Below are 22,059 nucleotides of genomic sequence, written 5' to 3'. Positions count from 1 at the left end.
GCCTCCTTGCCCCCGTGTGAACTAGCCCTAAGCGATGTGCTGGAAAAGCACACGGACCCCATGGACTATAATGGTGTCCGTGAGCTTTCGACGCGGTCTCCGCATACGGAGAGGAAAGTAGATCACAAAGTACTTTTCTCTCTGCATGTTTTGTGCGGACACCACGTGGAAACCACACTGACTCCATTATAGTCTATGGGTCCATGTGCTTTCATTGCTCACTGCTTGTCAATGTGTTCAGTAGTCTGTTCGGGGGGGGGCATGAGGACCCCAAACGGAATACCAAACGCAGGTGTGAACCAGGCCTAATTGTAGTATAATACTTCAGCACGCCAAAATTCAACGTATGAAAAAACATTATTCCATAATCTTCATACAAAAAAAAAAAATTAAACACACAGCCAAAAAAAACAGAGCATCTGGATATTCGATGTCAAAGTCCGAACGTTTCATCTACATGACATCCGATGTGGGAGATTTATGAGCACGGTATAAAATAAAAAGATTTGTTGTTGCCCATAGCAATCAATCGCAGCGCGATTTAATTTTCCCATAGAAGTCTCAGAATACAATGTGATTGGTGGCTATGGGCAACACAAACTAAAAATGGAGAACCATTTACGGCAGATTTGGGGGGTTTTAGTTGGAGATGAAAGTGAGGCATGTCGCACTTTTATCTAAAAAATAAAATACAGAAAGCCATCAGAAGCGGCCTTCCGTTTTTATTTTAAGATTGGTGTCAGTGATGACGTCAGGGAAGTCTTTTGTTCTGATTCTTTGATGGATCACAACAATGGATATTATAAAGTCAGTGTAAAAGAAGCCTGACACTGACAGAGAGCAATGCGTGTCATCTCTCGTGTATTCTTATCATCATAGAATAGAATTTAATGTGATGGCTCAGAGACTTACTGGAAAAACAAAAAGTCTAATAATAGGCCATAGAGGAAAATACAGAATACATTTACCATGTTATTTATGCTGCAAACTTCATGAATGCTTAAGAAAAAAACTGAAGATATTTTGTTTTTGTACGTTTATTCCCTCCAAAAATGTTTTGTTTTTCTGGAATTTTACAAGGGAACACTAAAAAATAATAATAAAAAAATAACCTGCATTGACCTACTGACCAAAATCCCTGCTACTCCTGGGGTCCCCGGCAGTGATGACGTCACATACATAAGTCACATGACCTGTACTGACCAAAATCCCTGCTACTCCTGGGGTGCCCAGAAGTGATGACGTCACATACATAAGTCACATGACCACTGCAGACAATCACTGGCCTGGGCAGTCACATACTGTACATGCAAGAATCACCACTGAGGTTAATGACTGATACCTTTAAATAATCCTACTAATATTATAAATGTGAAAGTTTGTGTGTTTGGATGTTTGTGAGTTTGGATGTTTGTTCCTCAATCACGCTAAAACGCCTGGACGGATTTGCGTGCAATTTTCCACAAACATAGTTTTCCCTTAGGATTGAGTCATAGGCTACTTTTGGTGCCACTAAACAACATGGCTTCCTAGCAGGACACTCACAAATGCAGGACTCCTAGCCCCAGCTATAGACTCACACACACTACATGGCATTTCCTGCCTCAACCTGCCTGCACACTCCTTACTGTCACCTCAGGAGTAGCTCTCACTCTACTCACTCACATTTACATATAGCTTTCCACTTTACATACACAATACAACACATCACATTGTAATTACATGTATCTCCTATCACTGCTATATACAGTACCTGATACATATATACTCCTGTACACAGGCTGTATATACTATATAATTACATGTATTACCTATCACTGCTATATACAGCGCCTGATACATATATACTCCTGTACACAGGCTGTATATACTATATAATTACATGTATTACCTATCACTGCTATATACAGTACCTGATACATATATACTCCTGTACACAGGCTGTATATACTATATAATTACATGCATCTCCTATCACTGCTATATACAGTACCTGATACATATATACTCCTGTACACAGGCTGTATATACTATATAATTACATGTATTACCTATCACTGCTATATACAGTACCTGATACATATATACTCCTGTACACAGGCTGTATATACTATATAATTACATGTATTACCTATCACTGCTATATACAGTACCTGATACATATATACTCCTGTACACAGACTGTATATACTATATATTACATGTATCTCCTATCACTGCTATATACAGTACCTGATACATATATACTCCTGTACACAGGCTGTATATACTATATAATTACATGTATCTCCTATCACTGCTATATACAGTACCTGATACATATATACTCCTGTACACAGGCTGTATATACTATATAATTACATGTATCTCCTATCACTGCTATATACAGTACCTGATACATATATACTCCTGTACACAGGCTGTATATACTATATATTACATGTATTACCTATCACTGCTATATACAGTACCTGATACATATATACTCCTGTAGACAGGCTGTATATACTATATAATTACATGTATCTCCTATCACTGCTATATACAGTACCTGATACATATATACTCCTGTACACAGGCTGTATAACACATCACATTGTCTGTATCACAACATACACAATATAACACATCAAATCACATTTGCGAGCCCACCAAACTTTTTAAAGCACTTTTACAGTTTCACACGTCTGTGTCCGCCCAATACTCAACTCACCGCAGATGAAGTCGCGGGTAAAAGCTAGTAACATACACTCACCGGCCACTTTATTAGGTACACCTGTCCAACTGCTCGTTAACACTTAATTTCTAATCAGCTAATCACATGGCGGCAACTCAGTGCATTTAGGCATGTAGACATGGTCAAGACAATCTCCTGCAGTTCAAACCGAGCATCAGTATGGGGAAGAAAGGTGATTTGAGTGCCTTTGAACGTGGCATGGTTGTTGGTGCCAGAAGGGCTGGTCTGAGTATTTCAGAAACTGCTGATCTACTGGGATTTTCACGCACAACCATCTCTAGGGTTTACAGAGAATGGTCCGAAAAAGAAAAAACATCCAGTGAGCGGCAGTTCTGTGGGCGGAAATGCGTTGTTGATGCCAGAGGTCAGAGGAGAATGGCCAGACTGGTTTGAGCTGATAGAAAGGCAACAGTGACTCAAATAGCCACCCGTTACAACCAAGGTAGCCAGAAGAGCATCTCTGAACGCACAGTACGTCGAACTTTGAGGCAGATGGGCTACAGCAGCAGAAGACCACACCGGGTGCCACTCCTTTCAGCTAAGAACAGGAAACTGAGACTACAATTTGCACAAGCTCATCGAAATTGGACAATTGAAGATTGGAAAAACGTTGCCTGGTCTGATGAGTCTCGATTTCTGCTGCGACATTCGGATGGTAGGGTCAGAATTTGGCGTCAACAACATGAAAGCATGGATCCATCCTGCCTTGTATCAACGGTTCAGGCTGGTGGTGGTGGTGTCATGGTGTGGGGAATATTTTCTTGGCACTCTTTGGGCCCCTTGGTACCAATTGAGCATTGTTGCAACGCCAAAGCCTACCTGAGTATTGTTGCTGACCATGTCCATCCCTTTATGACCACAATGTACCCAACATCTGATGGCTACTTTCAGCAGGATAATGCAATGCCATGTCATAAAGCTGGAATCATCTCAGACTGGTTTCTTGAACATGACAATGAGTTCACTGTACTCCAATGGCCTCCACAGTCACCAGATCTCAATCCAATAGAGCATCTTTGGGATGTGGTGGAACGGGAGATTCGCATCATGGATGTGCAGCCGACAAATCTGCGGCAACTGTGTGATGCCATCATGTCAATATGGACCAAAATCTCTGAGGAATGCTTCCAGCACCTTGTTGTATCTATGCCACGAAGAATTGAGGCAGTTCTGAAGGCAAAAGGGGGTCCAACCCCTTACTTGCATGGTGTACCTAATAAAGTGGCCGGTGAGTGTATATGTATATGATACGCACGTATCACATTGAAAGCAATAGTTAAACAAGCCTCCCATTGAGTTCAATCGGTAGCACATGTAAGACGGCACCCATTGAAGTCAATGGGATTCTATTTTACATTGCGCACTCTGACAAGTGTTAACGTGTCAGAATGAGCGGAGCGTTACTCCGTGTGAAAGCAGCCTGACAGGGGTGCTGGCTTACCAGACTCTAGACTAGCACTTTTGCTATGTCTTTCCGATGGCGCAGATAAGCAGTGGGTCTCCATTGAATCAGATCTGCTCACTGCCCACCTTCCCTCTTTGCCCTGGGTTCCGGCCCACTACCACCCAAAACATATCAAACATAAATTCCTGTCAGCGCTCTTTCTTAGGGTTTGGGATGCGACGTGCACTGGAGGCTTCATCGTGAGGGTTATGGGTCCCATGAGTCCCCTCTACCGCAGCCTCATGTTCCCTCCTGCTGGCTGCTCGGTTGATAGATTTCTATGTTGGCGCAGTTGCGACAACGTGAGACCGGGCCAGTTTGCCCCTTCCTCCCCCTTGAACAGTTTTGCATGTCTCTATCTTATATGTCTCTTTGCCCTGGGTAGAATATGGCCAGCTTCCTTCGAATCCCATCCACTTTGCAAGTACTGTATAACGCAGCAATTTTTCTCACAGCATCTCTGCCGCGGGCAAATTGCGGCGTTTTCAGTCTCAGCCTAAGCAAAAAGTTAGAATCCAGTGACATAAAGTGTGTGTCACTAGCACGAGATCAGATACAAGGAATTTTGGCTTATACACTGTCTACCAATAAGTATTTGGACACCTGTGGTCCAAGTGGCACGAGCGGCAATTACAGCCTCAACCCTCCGGGGCCTGCTTTGTACAAGTCCTTGTATGACGGCTAGTGGTATTTTATTCCATTCGACTAGGAGAAGACAGGTAAGTTCTTTCACCGATTTTTGTCGGCTGCTGCACCCCTCAGTTCGGCAATCCAACTCGTCCCAGAGGTGCTCGATAGGGTTCAAGTCTGGGCTCTGGGCAGGCCAGTGCAGTCGGTTAACCTGATTGACACTATACCAAGCCATGGTAGACCAAGGTACATGACAGCTGGCGTTATCATCCTGGAAGTAACATTGGTCCGACCCATAGAAGCGCCATAATGTAGGAAGAACACTGTTATCTAAAATAGTGCAATAGGTTACAGCGTTATGTTTCCCATGCACTGGGACCAAGAGTCCCAGTCCATACCATGACAAACACCCCCAGACCATAACTCCACCTCAGCAGAACTTTACTGGGTGTTCAAATACTTATTGGTAGACATTGCTTACTGAAGCAGAAGACTGAACATTTGTCCAATCACTACTACTCTTGAGATCAAAACAGGTAATCCAGAAGGGGTCACGTAGACGGGAGACTTCAGGGCTAGATCCTCTTTAGGTCAATGCTATAACCCAGAGGTTCTCAAACTTATTTTGTCTACCGCCCACTTCGAGAATTAATTATTTTCTAGCGCCCCCCCCAATTTTTTTTACTTTACTACATCTTAAGAATCACAATCGCAGTCATTACGTTAATAATTAAATTATGTGTGTCATGTGAAAATAAGACTTTCTGATGAGGGTAATGTAAAGAATCGAGTATTAAAAACTTGCTAATGACACCACTCACAGTATTCACCACTGCACGTACAGCACTTTACCTAGTCGCTAAATTCACTTGTTTTCGTAATATCGTTGAATGACATGACTGGCTGTGACATGATGGCGCGTGCGCTTTTATATGAGGCAGCGGGCGGGCCTAGTACTTTCAAGAATGGACTAGAAACTTCTCGCTTCGCATTGGAGCTTACCGCCATCTATGGTACAGTTTGACAACTTTTGGACAGGAAATGGTTACTGTCTAGTCCCCTAGATGGCGTTACACGAGGAAACGCGCGTTAAGTGTAAAGGAGCGGTAAAGTTTGTGTTAACAGCAAAAAAACAATTTTAAAGGGGTAGCCTCATGAAGCTTGATCTGCCTTCTAAGCTGCCTAAAAATCTTCTTTCTTCCTGTTTGCTCGCGTCAATTAGCCCCACCCCCAAATTAACGTGTAGCTCCGCCCATCACATAGCGTGATCCTATGGGATGACTGAAGGGCCTGTGATGTCATCAAAAGGTCCTGTAGACTTGGATTTCCCTTGTATGGAGTTTCCTAAAAGGCCTGGCTCCTCTGCCCACTAGCAGCCTGCTCTATATAATAAAGCTTTATCCTAGTGAACAGAGAGACCAGGTCCTTTAGCCCAGTAGGATTTAGACTGCTTTATATAAGAAAGCAGCACTTATTCCACCCCCCACCCCCCCTCTATCTCACAGCAGGGAGCTAGGTGATGTGTATGTGATGTGTATGTGTGGTGCAGACACAGGCTGGCTCCGTACACTCAGCCCCCCCACACACACACACACAGCAGGGAGCTACGTCATGTGGCTCCCTCAGCAATGAGCAGGGGGCCAGGTGCTAGTGTCCATAATGAAGTGAATAAAGTAAGATAGTGGACAAACAAAGCAGTTTTGCTGAAGCAGTGTATTTAGGATAAGTCTTAAATCCACATTAACCCCTTAAGGACACAGCCCAAAAGTATGTTAAGGACCAGGCCTATTTTTTCAAAATTGACATGTGTCACTTTAAATGGCAATAACTTTGAGACGCTTTAACTTACACAAGTGATTTTGAGATTGTTTTCTCGTAACACATTATACTTCATGTTAGTGGTAAACACTAATCAATATTTTTGTATTTACTTATTAAAAAAATAGGAAATTTGATGGAAATTTGGAAAAAATTGCAATTTTCAAAATGTGAAATTCTCTGCTTTTCAGGCAGATAGTTCTACCACCCAAATACAGTAATAAATATTATCTCCATATCTCTGCTTTATATCGGCATCATCTTTTGATTGTATTTTAATTTATTTTGGACGTTACAAAGCTTACAAGTGTAACAGCGATTTTCCAGATTTACAAGAAATGTAACTATGTTTGTTTTTTTGTTTGTTTTACACTTTATTTTTTTTTTTTTTTTAAAAAACCCTTTTTTACATTTTTTTTTGTGCTGCAAGCACACTAGAACCAGCGATCAGAGAGGATCGCTGGTTCTATACTAACTACAGACTGCAATAAACCTGTATTGCAGTCTATAGAGGAAGCTAGCTATGCAGATGCATAGACTAGCTTCCTCTCGTCCTGGCATCCAAGGGGTTAACCCTCCCCCCATCGGAGCTCACTCCGATGGAGAGAGGGATTAAGGAGCAGCGTGTAGCTGTAAATTACAGCTAACACAGACTCCTTATGCAGCCGGCAGCATGCTTTATAGCCGGCCAAACCCCTAAGGTGCCATGATCACTATGGGGGGAGGGGGTCGGTGCAATCACCGTCCCTGCTGCTACAGGGGAAGCCTGGCTGTCAGATACAGCCAGCCTCCCATGGAGATCGCACACGCTCTGCTTCTGAGCCCGTGAGATCTCCATCACGTACAGGTACGTGGAAATGCGTGAACTAACCACATTCCCTGACGTACAGGTACGTGATTTAGCGTTAAGGGGTTAACAAGCAGTATAGATAGAATCATTGTTATGATACCACCCCTTTAAATTAGCCATCGTGCCCCTAAACCGCTTCAACGCCCCCCAATCTTCTCTGTGCCCTTTACTGCCCCCTATAGGCCTCCAGCGCCCACAAGGGGGCGTTATCGCCCACTTTGAGAAAGACTGCTATAACCAGAAGTTGTGGTAAACTCATTGTGAAAGTCTCATTCTTTCAAGGAGGTGTAATGCTGTCCTTCCTGTATCTGTAAAAGTCAAGTTTGTGTAAACCAAATTTTTAGGTTCACGTCCAGCAAAACATTATATATACAATATATAAATAAACACACACACACTATATATATATATATATATATATATATATATATATATATATATATATGTTCCGGCAGCGACTCAGCTGCAGAGAGTCTGCTCATCAAGGGAGGCTTAAGAAGCCAGCTCCAGCAGCAGACTGTGGCAGAGCTTGGCTGGAGAGCCAACTGAGAAGTTATATTTTTATATTTTTGGAGCTGTGTCCTGAATGATTCTGCTGGCTTTTGATTTCTGTTACTTTAGGTGAGGTAACCTATTCTATGATTAGTTAGAGCCTAGCCGGGCAGGGATTTATTTTTGTATTGTTTCCTTTTGTTGCTGCACTATATTTTTGTGTGAAAATAAAACTCTACTTTTGTTTTGGACTAAAGAATCGGGACTTGTGTGTCTATGCCACCCCACCTAGCAACCCCAGAATCTGACTCTAGATAGATAGATAGATAGATAGATAGATAGACTGTATATCTATATAGATACTACTATATATACGGTACAGACCAAAAGTTTGGACACACCTCCTCATTCAAAGAGTTTTCTGTATTTTCATGACTATGAAAATTGTAGATTCACACTGAAGGCATCAAAACTCAGAATTAACACATGTGGAATTACATATATACTTAACAAAAAAGTGTGAAACAACTGAAAATCTGTCTTCTATTCTAGGTTCTTCAGAGTAGCCACCTTTTGCATTGATTCCTGCTTTGCACACTCTTGGCATTCTCTTGATGAGCTTCAAGAGGTAGTCACCAGAAATGGTTTTCACTACACACGTGTGCCCTGTCAGGTTTAATAAGTGGGATTTCTTGCCTTATAAATGGGGTTGGGACCATCAGTTGTGTTGTGTAGAAGTCAGGTGGATACACAGCTGATAGTCTTACTGAACAGACTGTTAGAATTTGTATTATGGCAAGAAAAAAGCAGCTAAGTAAAGAAAAACGAGTGGCCATCATTACTTTAAGAAATGAAGCTCAGTCTGTCCGAAAAAATTGGGAAAACTTTGAAAGTGTCCCCAAGTGCAATTGCAAAAACTATCAAGCGCTACAAAGAAACTGGCTCACATGAGGACCGTTTAAGGAAAGGAAGACCAAGAGTCACCTCTGCTGCGGAGGATAAATTCATCCGAGTCACCAGCCTCAGAAATCGCAGGTTAACAGCAGCTCAGATTAGAGACCAGGTCAATGCCACACAGAGTTCTAGCAGCAGACACATCTCTACAACTACTGTTAAGAGGAGACTTTGTGCAGCCGCAGGCCTTCATGGTAAAATAGCTGCTAGAAAACCACGGCTAAGGACAGGCAACAAGCAGAAGAGACTTGTGTGGGATAAAGAACACAAGGAATGGACATTAGACCAGTGGAATTCTGTGCTTTGGTCTGATGAGTCCAAATTTGAGATCTTTGGTTCCAACCACCGTGTCTTTGTGCGATGCAGAGAAGGTGAAGGGATGGACTCTACATGCCTGGTTGCCATCGTGAAGCATGGAGGAGGAGGTGAGGGGGTGCTTTGCTGGTGACACTGTTGGGGATTTATTCAAAATTGAAGGCATACTGAACCAGCATGGCTACCACAGCATCTTGCAGCGGCATGCTATTCCATCCGGTTTGCGTTTAGTTGGACCATCATTTATTTTTCAACAGGACAATGACCCCAAACACCTCCAGGCTGTGTAAGGGCTATGCGACCAAAAAGGAGAGTGATGGGGTGCTACACCAGATGACCTGGCCGCCACAGTCACCAGACCTGAACCCAATCGAGATGGTTTGGGGTGAGCTGGACCGCAGAGTGAAGGCAAAAGGGCCAACAAGTGCTAAGCATCTCTGGGAACTCCTTCAAGACTGTTGGAAGACCATTTCCGGTGACTACCTCTTGAAGTTCATCAAGAGAATTCCAAGAGTGTGCAAAGCAGGAATCAAAGCAAAAGGTGGCTACTTTGAAGAACCTACGAATATAAGACAGATTTTCAGTTGTTTCACACTTTTTTTGTTAAGTATATAATTCCACATGTGTTAATTCTGAGTTTTGATGCCTTCAGTATGAATCTACAATTGTCATAGTCATGAACATACAGAAAACTCTTTGAATGAGAAGGTGTGTCCAAACTTTTAGTCTGTACTGTATATATATATATATATATATATATATATATATATATATATACACTCACCGGCCACTTTATTAGGTACACCTGTCCAACTGCTCGCTAACACTTAATTTCTAATCAGCCAATCACATGGCGGCAACTCAGTGCATTTAGGCATGTAGACATGGTCAAGACAATCTCCTGCAGTTCAAACCAAGCATCAGTATGGGGAAGAAAGGTGATTTGAGTGCCTTTGAACGTGGCATGGTTGTTGGTGCCAGAAGGGCTGGTCTGAGTATTTCAGAAACTGCTGATCTACTGGGATTTTCACGCACAACCATCTCTAGGGTTTACAGAGAATGGTCCGAAAAAGAAAAAACATCCAATGAGCGGCAGTTCTGTGGGCGGAAATGCGTTGTTGATGTCAGAGGTCAGAGGAGAATGGCCAGACTGGTTCGAGCTGATAGAAAGGCAACAGTGACTCAAATAGCCACCCGTTACAACCAAGGTAGCCAGAAGAGCATCTCTGAACGCACAGTACGTCGAACTTTGAGGCAGATGGGCTACAGCAGCAGAAGACCACAGCGGGTGCCACTCCTTTCAGCTAAGAACAGGAAACTGAGGCTACAATTTGCACAAGCTCATCGAAATTGGACAATTGAAGATTGGAAAAACGTTGCCTGGTCTGATGAGTCTCGATTTCTGCTGCGACATTCGGATGGTAGGGTCAGAATTTGGCGTCAACAACATGAAAGCATGGATCCATCCTGCCTTGTATCAACGGTTCAGGCTGGTGGTGGTGGTGTCATGGTGTGGGGAATATTTTCTTGGCACTCTTTGGGCCCCTTGGTACCAATTGAGCATCGTTGCAACGCCAAAGCCTACCTGAGTATTGTTGCTGACCATGTCCATCCCTTTTTTTTTTTTTTTTTTTTTTCATTAAATGTAGATTGTGAGCCCCACATAGAGCTCACAATGTACATTTTTTCCCTATCAGTATGTCTTTGGAATATGGGATGGAAATCCATGCAAACACGGGGAGAACATACAAACTCCTTGCAGATGGTTTTCTGCCCTTGGCGGGATTTGAACACCAGGACTCCAGCGCTGCAAGGCTGCAGTGCTAACCACTGAGCCACCGTGTGGCCCCCATGTCCATCCCTTTATGACCACAATGTACCCAACATCTGATGGCTACTTTCAGCAGGATAATGCAATGCCATGTCATAAAGCTGGAATCATCTCAGACTGGTTTCTTGAACATGACAATGAGTTCACTGTACTCCAATGGCCTCCACAGTCACCAGATCTCAATCCAATAGAGCATCTTTGGGATGTGGTGGAACGGGAGATTCGCATCATGGATGTGCAGCCGACAAATCTGCGGCAACTGTGTGATGCCATCATGTCAATATGGACCAAAATCTCTGAGGAATGCTTCCAGCACCTTGTTGAATCTATGCCACGAAGAATTGAGGCAGTTCTGAAGGCAAAAGGGGGTCCAGCCCGTTACTAGCATGGTGTACCTAATAAAGTGGCCGGTGAGTGTATATATATATATATATATATATATATATATATATATATATATACACTCACACACACACACATGAAATATATATATATATATATATATATATATATATATATATATATATATCTTCACATTTTATTGATGACACAATGAAGTATAATGGAAGTACAGCGGGATCCAATGTATTGAAGCCCAAGAAAAAAGACCCCTGATGGCGCTCACAATGTCTTCAACACTCAAGTGATTGAAAGTAACACCCTTTATTGATTAGGCGTTTCGAGTTTTTTTGTGTTTGGATACCTCTTCATCAGATCTAGTTAAGTTAACAATAAAAAACAGAACAGAAAACCAATAAATAAATAAATATAAAAATAATTATAAATACATCTCATTAAAAGTTAAACAATCTATAAGTCCATAGTAATATATTACTGTGTGACAAGCTATATCTTTCCAATGTTTGTACTGAATTGTAGACACTTACATACTGTATATATAATACAAATAAATATTGTATAGCCACAGATGTCTATAGTGACAATTCATCATAATCCCGAATATATAATACAAAAAATAATTCATAGCCATGGATTGGTATGTGGGTATAGGGTGGATGATCCATAAAAACCTTTTTAAAAACTAGGTGCATATGGCACTTTTAGATAAGTGGTACTTTTTTTTCTGATAAGTATTCACATGCCCTTAGTCTACAGCAGCCATACATTAACACCATATAACTCCTCAGTACTATGGAACCATGATAGGGCACCCATTGATTTCCATTGGAACCATACAGCACTTTTGCACACCTCTGTGATATACATAAAGCACCAAATGATGGCACCTAGGTACATGGAGTCAGTGTTGAACTGAGGTCCCTGGGGCCCACCGATAAAATTCATTCATACAGCTCGTGCAAATATTACTGATACTCATTTACAAACTCCAATAGTTCTGGTAAGATACTTATTTTCAGTAGTAGTATCTTGCTGCTTAGCCCTTGCTTCTGGCTGTTTCCACCCTGGTGTCTTGTCACTAGTCTGCTGCCAAGCTCTTGCCTTGTACGAGGACCCTCTTCGCTTTGTGAGCTGGAGATATGTGCCCACACAGCAGCAGACCTCTGGCCATAACCGGGCAATGTCAAATGACTGGTGAATGTTCTCTGCAGAACATTAAGATGGGGCCCAAGGAGGATACTGGTTGGCCTCTGCATCTGAACATCATCACCCGCCCAGTGTCTACAACAGGGGTGGGCAATTAATTTTTCCATGGGGCCACATGCGAAATTGTAACAGTTCTAGAGGGCTATGTGCGTTGTGGCAAATTTAGCTCCACCCACTTCTCTGCTGACTCCGCCCATTCCCAATCATTTTTCCATGTGCCCCACAAAGTAAAATGCTCTTACAGTCACCCTAACATTATACCCCCCCACATTATAACATTTCCCTCCAAATGTCCCACAGTATTAAGTCCCTCTCCTGGTGTCCCAGTATAAACCAGCAGAAACTAGAGGGGACATTAAACTGGGGCAGCTGGAGGCAGACATGTCCCCCTCCAGCTACCCCCCCATGGTTTAATATCCTCCTCCAGCTGCCCCAGTTTAATGTCACCCTCCATCTGCCCCCTAGTTTAATGTCCTCCCTCCATGTGCATTCAGTTTAACTGCCCCCCTACATCTGCCCCTAGTACTCCCTCTTGCTCACATATGCTGTCTCTTCTCTCTATCATCCAGCAGCCTCCATTGCCGGCAGCTTGCAGCAAGAACACAGTCCTGTGTGGCTCCGCCCACTAACGAGTCATAGCCTATACTGGTGATAGTGTCAGGATACGGAGTCGCCGCGGTCTCCTTGCTGCGCGGCGTCTCCCTGGGAGACGTGTTAGGAGTTCCATTGGGTGTGCTTAGGTCATTAAGGGTTAATCTTTTCCTTGCTCTCAGTCTCCATGTCATTAGCCATCAGGTGTGTTTTCTGCTGCTATTTAAACCCCACCCAGGCATGGATCCTTGCCAGCCATTCACTTTGTGTTTCCTGGTCCCCCTGCTCAGTCTGATTCCCTGTCTGTTTGTTTTCCATATGTCTCTTGGTTTTTAGACCCGGCTTGTATTTTTGACTCTCCCTTGTCTTTTGATTCGGTACCTTTATTATATCTCCTGGCTCGACCTCTTGCTCGTCTGACCTCACCTTCTCTTCTGTGTCTTGCTGGGACTTGTGGTCCTCCCTGGTTCCATGCTGTTAGTCTTTTGTTTTGCATTGCAGTTACACTGTGCTTTCTGTTTAGGTGTGACCCCGTGACTCCAGTCCCTAGGACTTTCAGGGCCTCCTCTCCCCTTATCCTAGCCGCCGGATAGAAGTGTCAGGAGCCTTGGTAGGCGCACTTCAATTAGGAAGTGCATTGGTCTGCCTCATCTCAGATACTACAGCATAGTCATAGCCGCAGGGCCTACAACCCCTTTTGTCATTAGTTGCACAGTGTTGCTTTCCCAGCTGTGTCACTTTGCACTGCCTGACCCTGACTCCAATCCTTACAGATAGTCTGTGATGACATCATCACAGGTCCTTGAAAAACCTTCCACTAGCTATGCGGGTTGGATAGAAGCAGTCAGAGGGCCGGATGTGGCCCCCAGGCTGCACATTGCCCAGGTCTGGTCTACAATATAGTAAAATAAACTGGGCACTTTCAGTTCTTGCCCCATTCCTCTTCACACTGTACACTGCTGACTTCAGGCACAACTCATCCAGCTGTTACTTACAGAAGTACTCCGATGACTCTGCTATAGTCGGCCTTATCACTGATGGCGATGATAGGGAATACAGAGACTTAAACCGGGATTTTGTTGAATGGTGCCAGCAGAACCAGCTCAGGATTAATGCTGGGAAGACCAAGGAGATGGTGGTGGACTTTAGTAAACGGAGAGGTGCTCCGACCCCGGTGGAGATCCAAGGAACATGTATTGAGATAGTCAGGACCTATAAGTACCTGGGCGTGCTCCTCAATAATAAACTAGACTGGGCTGATCACCTGGAGGCGCTGCACAGAAAGGGCCACAGCAGACTCTACCTGCTCAGGAGGCTGAGGGCCTTCGGAGTCCAGGGGACACTTCTTAGGGCCTTCTTCAACTCTGTGGTTGCCTCAGCCATCTTTTTCGGTGTGGCCTGCTGGGGGAGCAGTATATCAACCAGGGACAGAAATAGACTTGACAGGCTGATCAGGAGGGCCAGCTCTGTCCTGGGGAGCCCCTTGGACCCAGTACAGGTGGTGGGTGACAGAAGGATACTGTCTGTGGTGACCTCCATGCGGGAGAACAAATCCCACCCCATGTATGGGACCCTGATGGGACTTGGCAGCACTGTAAGCGACCGTCTGCTTCACCCCAAGTGTGAGAAGGAGCGCTATCGCAGGTCCTTCCTTCCAACCGCGACCAGGCTGTATAATCTACATCAGACCAAACGAAGATCACTCCGCACGGAGAACTAATGATTATGAGGATGACCATGAGGTCTTCCTCTTTCTCTTCTGTTTTTCCTTAGCTGCCATGGACTCCTAGTATATCTTCTCTTCTCAGCTTATCTGTGTCTACGTCTGTAACATATTACTCTGTATTATCCTGTATCTGTATTACTATGCTGCTGTAACACGCTGAAATTTCCCCAAGGTGGGACTATTAAAGGATTATCTTATCTTATCTTATCTTATCTTAAATAATCTACCCAGTATATTATACTGACACATAGTCTGGTTTAGATCATGTACAATGAATATAACCTAAAGTGAGCGTACTGTGCAATGTAATGACGAGCCTGCGCCCCTATGGCTCAGTGGGCCAGCAGAGGAGTCATCTGTTCACCTGTGGGCCAGACTGAGCCTGCTTGGAGTGGTTGTAGGAGGCAAACAATACCCCCGTAAAGCGTGCCTTCAGACTTTATGAACCTACACTTATTTGTTAGCAACTCCCTGATACAATTTTATTATTGAAATTAAGAACAATAAGACCATAGGAAAAAAATGTCATCTCTATGCCAATGGCCCATGAACTTGTTGCTAGAATGAAGGATACGGCTTATGGAATATTATGTCTATGAAATAAAAACAGCCTGTGTCTACTAAGCAGTAAGCAATGGTGCAAGTTTAAGGGATTGTCTCATTAAAATCAGTTATCCCCTATCTATAGTCACGAGTCGGTCAAAATGTAAAAATCCAACCTGTCTTGTGTTTTTGATGCATTTCTAAACACACTTGAATACACATTGTATAAGGGGCACCTTCACAGGTTACAAGACTCTAGAGGTGTTGCCTGGTTATTACATATTAATTTACCCATTTTAATATTAATTAGTTTATTCTAATTGCTTGGCTCATGTCATTATTTCTCAGTCTGTTACTCATTACATTGTGCTGTCTATAATGTATTTATAAGAGCTCACCAGGAAATACCCTAAATGTGGACGCCTGCCTGCCCGGAATGAATACTGCATATGCCTTATCAATTATTTATGTGCACCATTCACACTGCCTCAATTATCAAATAGTTTTTCTTGAAGATGTTATTCTTTGAGTTTACAGTCTAAGAAATTTACCTTTTTTTATTGCGAAATACATAGGGAGGTAGAATTGCCTTGTGCTATCTTAGGGTCCATTCACACGGAAGAAGTTGGCGCCGATTCTGGTGCGGAATCCGCATCAGAATCAACGCTGAAAAAAAAAAGAAGTCTCCCATTGACCTCCATGGGTTCCGTTTTCCGCGTGGAACCCATTGAAATCAGTGGGAGGCTTTTTTCCCATTGATTTCAATGGGTTCTGCACAGAAAACGGAACCCATGTAAGTCAACGGGAGGCTTTATTTCCACGCTGATTCTGACACGGATTCCGCACCAGAATCAGAGCCAAACTTCCTCCGTGTGAATGGACCATAAAGGAGCCAACATGCGCATCAACATTTTTGTCCCTAACCAATGCCAGCCTGCCTACACAAGGACCCTAGGTAATCTATTTCCTAATAATAATAATAAATTGTATTTATATAGCGCCAACATATTCAGCAGCGCTGTACAATTTATAGGATTCAAATACAGACAGAAAGATACATTACAAAGAAAGTCATTTCACACAATGGGACTGAGGGCCCTGCTCGCAAGAGCTTACAATCTATTTCCTAGCGTGCTATTGCCGGTGAAGATGTTCTGAATGTCTTCTTCTCTGTCTGCTGTTCTACACTCTGCTGCATGTGCATGTCTGACCCCAACTATTGAACCTGTGCCTGTCCTTTGCTCTCGCATAAATTCTGTCCCCTTGCCAGGTCACCCACAGCAGGACAACTCTCCTTGGTAATAACCCAATGGTCCACTGCAGCAAGGTCCAGATCCCTATATAGGGTTAAATGGTGAAAATTAAGACAACGTCCACAGGAATAGCCCAAAGTTGGGTGACATAGTAGGTCCACACCCATTGCTTCCTAAAGCTGTTCTCACCAGATAAGAAGTATGGCCTTACACTGAAATACAGCAGCATATGGCTCAGGTAGGTATGAATGTGGGAGATGTGCACATCCAGGCCGCACTCCCATACAAAGTACACATTACACTTTACTAACAAGTCTTTTCACACATGCTCCTCTGGCTGCACCTACAAACTAGTTATATATTTTTGGCAACGGCAAAGAAATGTGCAACGTATTTGAGTAATAGCCATATAGGCAGCCAGAACAGCTCGAAGCAAAAGTACAACCCTGCATTACATCAATAACTTCATCAAATATTAACAGGACTACTAAATGAATGTCCACCTCGCTGCAAAGCCGATTTAACGTAGAACTAAACTATGTAACCCAACACTCCGGCCTTGTATGCTGGGTACAGGTATTACATTACTGGCTTCTCATAATGTCTTTTGTTAAGAGTTAAATAAAGACCTGACTATATACAAAACTGTGTCAGCCATGTCTGGCATATCAAGAAAAATAACAGAACACTACTCCTACCCCGATTAGTCCAATACAAACTCGCCACCAGAGGGCACTCTATTACATTCATGTTAATCCTGCCCTAGAGTACTTAAATGTAATATTTCTATTAGGTATGACCAGGGCCGCCATCAGGAATTTTGGGGCCCCACACAGCCTAAGTGTCTGGCCCCCCCCCCTGCCATTTTTGCTTTGCGCGCCGCGGGAAATTTTGCCCCACCCACTGTTATGTTGACTCCGCCCACTCATTAATTTTCCATTTGCCCGCACACTGTATAATCCTCCTACAGTCACCCGTAAATTATATGTCCCCCTCCGTCTCTCCCCTAGCTTCATATACACCCTTCATCTGCCCCCAGATTCATGTCCCCTCCATCTCTGCCCCCAGATTCATGTCCCCTCTATCTCTGCCCCCAGATTCATGTCCCCCCATCTCCATATCTCCCAACTTTTGAAGAACTAAAAGAGGGACAAAATGTGTGGCGCGCTTAGCGCGCCGCAGCAAATTTAACCCCGCCCACTTTTGTGTTGACTCCACCCACTCGTTAATTTTTCATGTGCCCGCACACAGTATAATCCTCCTACAGTCACCCGTAAATTATATGTCCCCCCTCTATCTCTCCCCCAGTTTCATATACACCCTTCATCTGCCCCCAGTTTCATGTCCCCCTTCCATCTCTGCCCCTAGATTCATGTCCCCACATCTCTGCCCCCAGTTTCATGTCCCCTCCATCTCTGCCCCCAGATTCATGTCCCCCCAGATTCATGTCCCCCCTCCATCTCTGCCCCCAGATTCATGTCCCCTCCATCTCTGCCCCCAGATTCATGTCCTCTCCATCTCTGCCCCCAGATTCATGTCCCCACATCTCTGCCCCCAGATTCATGTCCTCTCCATCTCTGCCCCCAGATTCATGTCCCTCCATCTCTGCCCCCAGATTCATGTCCCCACAGTGTCATGCCGTCCCCTCCTTCATCTGCCCCAGTGTCATTCCGTCCTCTCTTTCATCTGCCCCCAGATTCATGTCCCCACAGTGTCATGCCGTCCTCTCTTTCATCTGCCCCCAGATTCACGTTCCACCTCCACATTAAACTTACCTTCTCCTCCGCTCCCTCGCCGCTCTCTGCGCGTCTCTCTCGCTGACACATGCGGCTGAAGGAAGGAGCTGACACGGGTCAGCTCCACGCTTCGCCGCTGGGTGTCTCTCTCGCTGACACATATGCGGCTGAAGCGAGGAGCTGACCTGTGTCAGCTCCTCGCTTCGCCGCTGCCGCCTCTCTCGCTGACGCTGACATGTATGCGGCTGAAGCGAGGAGCTGACCTGTGTCAGCTCCTCACTTCGCCGCTGCCGCCTCTCTCGCTGACACATATGCGGCTGAGCCGGGTTCCGGTTCAGCCTCATATGTGTCACCGAGAGAGGCGGCAGCGGCGAAGTGAGGAGCTGACACAGGTCAGCTCCTCGCTTCAGCCGCATATGTGTCAGCGAGACAGGCGGCAGCGGCGAAGCGAGGAGCTGACCTGTGTCAGCTCCTCGCTTCAGCCGCGTTATGTGCTCAACTCAGATCTGTGTCCTCTGGACGCAGATCTGAGTTGAAACAGGACATATAATGACTGCTGCCGGCGCCAGGGGGCCCGGGCCCCCCCCATTTTAAAATTTGGCCGGGCCCCTGACGCCAGTAGCAGTAGTACTGGCCTATTGGCGGCCCTGGGTATGACAACAACTATTCATCACTGATAACATGAGCCGTATACATAAGAGTAAAGCCATCTGAAATTGGGACTAGATAGCTATTTTATGCATATGTGGGGGTCAGTAGCATAACTAGGAATGGCGGGGCCCCGTGGAGAACTTTTGACATGCCCCCCCTCCCCGACTGACGCGGAAGACCTTGACCGACCCCCTCCTACGCATTCCTGTGTGCTCTATTATGCCCCATAGTGGCCCCTTCACACAGTATTATCCCCCATAGTGGCCCCTGCACACAGTATTATGTCCCTTAGTGTCCCCTGCACACAGTATTATCCCCCATAGTGGCCCCTGCACACAGTATTATGTCACTTAGTGGCCCCTGCACACAGTATTTTCCCCCATAGTGGCCCCTGCACACAGTATTATGTCCCTTAGTGGCCCCTGCACACAGTATTATCCCCCATAGTGGCCCCTGCACACAGTATTATGTCCCTTAGTGGCCCCTGCACACAGTATTATCCCCCATAGTGGCCCCTGCACACAGTATTATCCAAATCGTGGGCCCCTGCACACAGTATTACCCCCCCCCCATAGTGGCCCCTGCACACAGTATTATCCCCCATAGTGGCCTCTGCACATAGTATTATGTCCCTTAGTGGCCCCTGCACACAGTATTACCCCCCATAGTGGCCCCTGAACACAGTATTATCCCCCATAGTGGCCCCTGCACACAGTATTTTCCCCCATAGTGGCCCCTGCACACAGTATTATGTCCCTTAGTGTCCCCTGAACACAGTATTATCCCCCATAGTGGCCCCTGCACACAGTATTATGTCCCTTAGTGGCCCCTGCACACAGTATTACCCCCCCATAGTGGTCCATGCACACAGTATTATCCCCCATAGTGGCCCCCGCACACAGTATTATGTCCCTTAGTGGCCCCTGCACACAGTCTTTTCCCCCATAGTGGCCCCTGCACACAGTATTATCCCCCATAGTGGCCCCTGCACACAGTATTATCCAAATCGTGGGCCCCTGCACACAGTATTACCCCCCCCATAGTGGCCCCTGCACACAGTATTATGTCCCATAGTGGCCCCTGCACACAGTATTATCCCCCATAGTGGCCCCTGCACACAGTATTATGTCCCATAGTGGCCCCTGCACACAGTATTATGTCCCATAGTGGCCCCTGTACACAGTATTATACCCCATAGTGACCCCTGCACACAGAACAATGCCCTATTAGTGTCCCAATACAGTGCAATGTTCCTTAGTGGCCTCACACTATGCTATATTTAATGGCCTCTACTTGGTATAGTGCCCAAGTGGTGGTATAACACATTTGTGCCTACACACTGAATAATGCCCCCATATAGAAGTGTCTCCTCTGCCAACCCGTTTACCAAGCTGTAAGGGACCCACATGAACCCACCTCCTTAATGACCCAATCTCTATCCTGATACAGCACATTAGTGGTGGAGCAGGGATTGGAAATTGTCCTTGCAGCTTACACCACAGCATACGTTTGTTCTCCATCACTACTATTTTTGCAAAAGGGTCAGTGTTTTTCATTATAAAGGGGCAAGGAGAGAGGGGTCCGGGATTCACGTTGCATTCCTCCAGTTGACTACTCCCAGTCCGTATGATAGCAATGATAAGTTTATGATGCAATAGATAGCACATGGCCTGTCAAAATGGAAAGTGGACCCTCAAAACCTCAGTGCAATGTTCTGAAGGCGGTCAATTAACCTCTAGTGCGCTTGGTCCTCTTCTAAAGAACAGAGGGCATGGAGAGGACCACTGTAGATGAAAAGCACTTCAGGGACCACCTCCAGAGCACTTGCAGGACCTGCAGCCCTGGATAAAGTTAATTTTTTGCAATCATGATACCATCAATTACTAAGTCGAAATACCGGATCTGTATGGAAAACCATGCAGTGGCAAGTCATGTGGCTACTCCTCAGCATGGAGCCGCAGGAGACTTTATATTATGCTGTCCAGCCTTGTGTACACTGCACCCCCTCCTGCTATATATGATCCCAGCCTAATAGCATACAGGAGAATCCCAGAATCTACCATACTGGGATGGCTGAGAAACTTGTCAGTATTATTAGATTAATAGGTAACTCAGTGGTCATTGTGCAAACCTAACCTATTTGTGACCACTGGTGCAAGCTGGAAAATCCCATTGTAATGGCACCCTGACCTCTACATGCCAGGCCGGTCATTGCCCTGAATCTGTCTAGAGTAAAGAACTGGAAGCTACAACTATGTACACATGGTCTTATATGTCAGCTTTTAGACTGAGCTTCAAACATGAGAGTAAGTCAACAATTATGTGACACCATTTCTGATGTGAATTATTAACTAAATGGCTTCAGGACAATAGCAAAACTTCCATGGATGTCTGGCACAACTCCAACATGTCTTTACTTGCTGTTCATCATCATCATCATCATCATCACATTGCCATGTATAAGATACCAAAGACCTTGCAATAAGCCTTCTAAGGACATTGCAAGAAAGTGTGTTCAGAGCAAGTTTGTTGTAAAAACTTAAAGAAGTTGTGCAAAGTTGGTAACTTGTCATCTGTGTCATAAGTGTTTAATTGGTGGGGGTCTGATGTGCCTTGTACAGCAAAGTGAGGGTCCATTCACAGGAGGAAAATGGCACTTTATTTGGCGCTGAATTTTCCACGCTGAAAAAAAAACCCTCCCATTGATTTCAATGGGTTGTGCTAGATTTTTTTCCACTAGCAGAATTTTCCTATAGTGGAAAAAAAGCTAGCTGCACCCATTGGAAAATTCAGCGCCAAATAAAGCGCCATTTTCCTCCATGTGAATGGACCCTAAGGCAGCAGCTGTGCAGTTGCTTTACTGCTCTATGCATTTCAATGGGACTGCCGTTGGACATAGAGAAACCACAGTGTTACCGCCCA

The sequence above is a fragment of the Leptodactylus fuscus genome, chromosome 5 (genome assembly GCF_031893055.1).
Source record: "Leptodactylus fuscus isolate aLepFus1 chromosome 5, aLepFus1.hap2, whole genome shotgun sequence".
NCBI classification, from domain to species: domain Eukaryota; kingdom Metazoa; phylum Chordata; class Amphibia; order Anura; family Leptodactylidae; genus Leptodactylus; species Leptodactylus fuscus.
This window is presented reverse-complemented; position numbering follows the sequence as displayed.